This window comes from Populus euphratica, unplaced genomic scaffold, assembly GCF_000495115.2.
Source record: "Populus euphratica unplaced genomic scaffold, PopEup_1.0 scaffold49.1, whole genome shotgun sequence".
NCBI lineage: Eukaryota > Viridiplantae > Streptophyta > Magnoliopsida > Malpighiales > Salicaceae > Populus > Populus euphratica.
The window spans coordinates 20,086-24,108 of record NW_011499875.1 but is presented as its reverse complement, the minus strand read 5'-3'; the positions used below and the strand labels follow the sequence as shown (position 1 = coordinate 24,108).

At 32.2% G+C, this 4,023-nt stretch overlaps 1 long non-coding RNA gene across 1 annotated transcript; it reads right to left on the bottom strand.

The window, feature by feature from the left end:
* Positions 1 to 491: 491 nt before the first annotated feature.
* Positions 492 to 1,779, bottom strand: LOC105128121 (uncharacterized). The gene is made up of 2 exons (XR_842770.1): positions 1,452 to 1,779; positions 492 to 908 (listed from the first exon to the last, which is right to left on the bottom strand). It is a non-coding gene; the product is annotated as an uncharacterized LOC105128121 (long non-coding RNA).
* Between the last annotated feature and the right edge of the window lie 2,244 nt (positions 1,780 to 4,023).

Genomic DNA, 4,023 nt, shown 5'->3' with positions numbered 1-4,023 from the left:
TACTAAATTTCCAATCTCAACTAATATGTTCAAAGTGGCAAGACTCAGCCTCTATTCTTCGTAAAGTTTTATTTTATTTTCTTCTATTTTGCTCTTGCAACAATACGAGTGAGAGAGAGAGACGACCACCTCATTTGTTTGTGTTTCCGATTTTCATTCATGGGGTTTCTTAATTAGGAGAGAGTATTAAATTTGATGGTAGGAAAGCAGTGCTGTGAGGATGCAAGGGGGAGGAGGTTGGTGGTGGAGGTGGCGGTGGTGATGGTGTTGCTGATGGCTATTGATGGTGCCTTTGCTAGCGCTGATTGTTGATGGTGCTACTGCTAGAGGCGACTGTCGTTATTAATATACGGTGGCATTCTTGTTTTTTCAATTTCGTGATAAGCTAGCATCATCGATTGAGAATGTGAAGGTTAATTTCTAAGAAGTTGGCATGTAAAGTGTTCTCACGTATATCGATATTTTCAGTGATAAATCTTATATGGAATTACAGAAATCTATTGAAACTCTTCATAATAAAATAAAAGATACTTTATCTTCGTCTCCTTTATTTCTCTCTTGCCAGCTACAAGAAGATGTAAAGCTATCCAAAAGGAGTACAACTTAATCAAAGGTACAGCTAATAGTAACAGTAACTTTCAGCAGCACGAACTTTTGATATCAGCCTCCACGCTTCACCATAACGCCAGGCAAAAATCAGGATAGCAAGGTAGCAACGCTTACTAATGCGTACAGAAATTTATTGACTGTAGATGCATATATTACAATATTAAACTATTAAATATTTCCGTTATTGTGTACGCAATAAAAGATGTCATGAAATTCAGCTAATTAGCCGTTGCGGGGAGCAACCCTATAATGGCCGTCCAATGCAGGACCCCTTTGAGTGCTAGTAGCCTTCTCATCAACTACATGAACACAAGGAAATTAATTATGCAATAACATAGTTCATTTCCTTTGAGGACCTCAGAGATACATAATTTATTTTTCAAACAAATAACAATGGAGTAAGTAAGGCAAAAGAAGAGTTTATAACAGAGATAATATATGGTACTGGTATGCTTGCGTTTATGCCTTCGGGCACTTAAGAAATTTAGTTAGCCCTAATATGTGGAAGTAGATTACATAGAGTCATCTGGGCTTAAATGCCGTATGAATAACCTAAGCACACTGTTGGAATCATATGAATTAAGTGACCATTCTGAAGAATTAATCCTTATAAAAAGAAAAGATTTTCTCTGGTCCTCTTTTAAAAGGTAATTAGCTAAATATCCCTTTTCTTTTCTTTTTCTTTGATGATTAAGCTAATTAAATATCTCTATTCAGAATTGTTATGAAGATGCAAGATGTTCAAATAAACTCATCTTTCGATTTAGCTTCTATTATAGAATTAAAAACTCGCAACATTCTGAAGAACCAAGAAATTAAGAATGCGCGCAGGTGCGACTTACGAATCATACGAGGCCTGGCAATCTCTGACAGATCCCTTGATCCCATTGCAGAAGAGAAAAGAAGTATAACAATCAAGAAAGCGTTCCAAAAACACAAAAATTTCTTTGAAGCCATTGTTCTTGTAATACACATTCGATGAGAACATAGGTGTGTGTGTGTGTGTGTTTATATATAATAATCATACAAGGGTGGGAACTAGAATTTCTAGGTTGGGGGGCATGGGTTGACTGAGATGGTTTGGGGATTAATGCCATGGCAAGATGTATTAAACTAAAGGGTAGAGAATCTTGTGAGGTTTGGAGGTTTCATGGCACCTGCAGCTTAAGCTAGGTCCGCCCGCCCCGTGAATCCTCACGAGAATTCTTCGAATTTGTGGAAAACTGAGAACTAAGACAATCTCAAAGTCCAAGTCGTACGTTGCCATTAATCTAATTTGAAGGCCACTGCGTGTCTGGAATTTTGGCCAAGGTGACTTCCAAGACTTTGCCCTCAAAATCTTGGGTTAGAAACGTGAATAATTAACGTTGAAACACAAAGAGAATTGCATGTTGGTTTGTTAGGTTTCACGTAAGCTACAAGAAAAGCCTTTTATATGGCACCTCAGCAACACGTCACCCATCAAAGCCTGCTAGCTTGATCGGCACCATAGCCAATCGATATATGTGATCTACGGTGAATTAAAAAAAAAAAACCCTAATCTGTATGGTAAAACTATTTAGCAAACACGTGATTCGTTGTGAATTGAAACAGTGAAGTTACGCCTTTGTTCATCATGGAAAAAATGGTTTCAGTGGCCTGGGGGCAAAATACATTTTCCATTTCAAAATTATTAAATGGTATTTGGATTTTTCATTATGGTCTAGGAAAAAAAAATTAGTTTTTTACTTTTTAAATCTCAAATAATCATGTCAACTCAAAAGATTAAGTTATTAGGTGAGATTTTAAGATATGATTTATATTATTTTTTAACACATCTCTTAAAATGAAAGTTTTTTGAGCTTGAAACTTGCACAGACTCACATTATCTTATGTTTAATTTTTTATCAAATAAATGAAGATGATGAGACTCAATCTCGTGACTACTTGGTAATTAAAACTTTGATACTATATCTAATAATCATCTCAACCCAAAAGCTTAAGTTGTTAGGTGAGGTTCCAAGATATGATTTATATTATTCTCTAATATTAAATAACAATATAATAGTTAAATTTCTCTTGGAATCAAAATTATTTTAGCATGCCTTTACTGGTTTTTCTATAATTTTATAAAGGTTTTTTGTAATAATTATATTTAATCTTGGAAGAAATGTGGTAATTTAATAAATAAAATAAATGAAAAAGTCGCCTTTAGCCAAATATTCAGCTAACTCTAGTTGTCCAAACCATTCTTCATCCATGTCATTTGATTTCTTTTAGTATCCTCATCCTTTCTAGATAGTGTGTGCATGGTGATTTAGTTTAGTTTGGCCCTGATTTGATTTTTTTTTTCCTTCATTTCTTTCTTTTTCATCTCAATTTTCATTGTGGCCCTATAAACAATTTACAACATCTCTTCAATTTATTTTCCTTTTAGATTAAGTCCAAGATCTTTTAATTATAATTTTTTTATTTGAAACAATTATTTCAAATTGGGAATTATTTTTAATTTCATTCTCCTTCAATTTTTTCATCTTTTATATTTGATCTTCATTTTTTTATTATTTTTTTATTTAGAATAATTTATAAAATTAATTTTTTTATGGTTTCATCCTCCTTTATTTTTTTTCCCCTATTGGGCTTAGTCTCCATTCCTTTTATTGTTATTTTTCTGCTTTGATAAGTTTTTTGAATTAATTTTTTTCAGATTTTGTCCTTCAATAATAAAGTGATTAAGAATTGAATTTTTCAATTTAGCATATATCTTAAATTCCACAAGTTATTATTTTAGAAGATTAACTTCTAAAAAGCAAGCAAGTATTTCATTCATCTCTCAATGCCTTATCAATGCTATTTACTACAGTGTCATCATCTTTCTCAATAGTTAATAAATGGATATTAGAATCACAAGAAACTATGTTTCCTTAATATTTTTCAGAGTATTATAATAAATGCACTAATTGTCATATTCATTTGTCTTGTAGACATTATATTGTCGTCATGTTGATTTATATAAATTTCTTCTTTTAGAACCATAGTTTTAACATCTATTTTGTCAATTTTTAAATTACGACTAATTAAAATTATCTCACTAAATAATCTCATCGTTTTCAATGTCTAAAATTTTATAGGTTTTATATATTGTGGAATGCATAACCCAAATTAAAAAAAACACAAGTGTCACAACTATGATATCTAGTTTAGGTATTTTAAAATCGGTTAACCTCAGATAGACTAAACATCCCTAAATTATAATCCTTTCATAATTTAAATGGTGTCATTTTGTGGCACATGGTACGTATATATGCAATCAAAATTACTTCACCTCAAAGATTTGAAGGAGCACTTGACGCTATCAACATTGCATTTGTCAATTGCATTAGGATTCCATTTTTCCTCTTGGACACACCATTATAGATAGGAGAGTATTTTAGA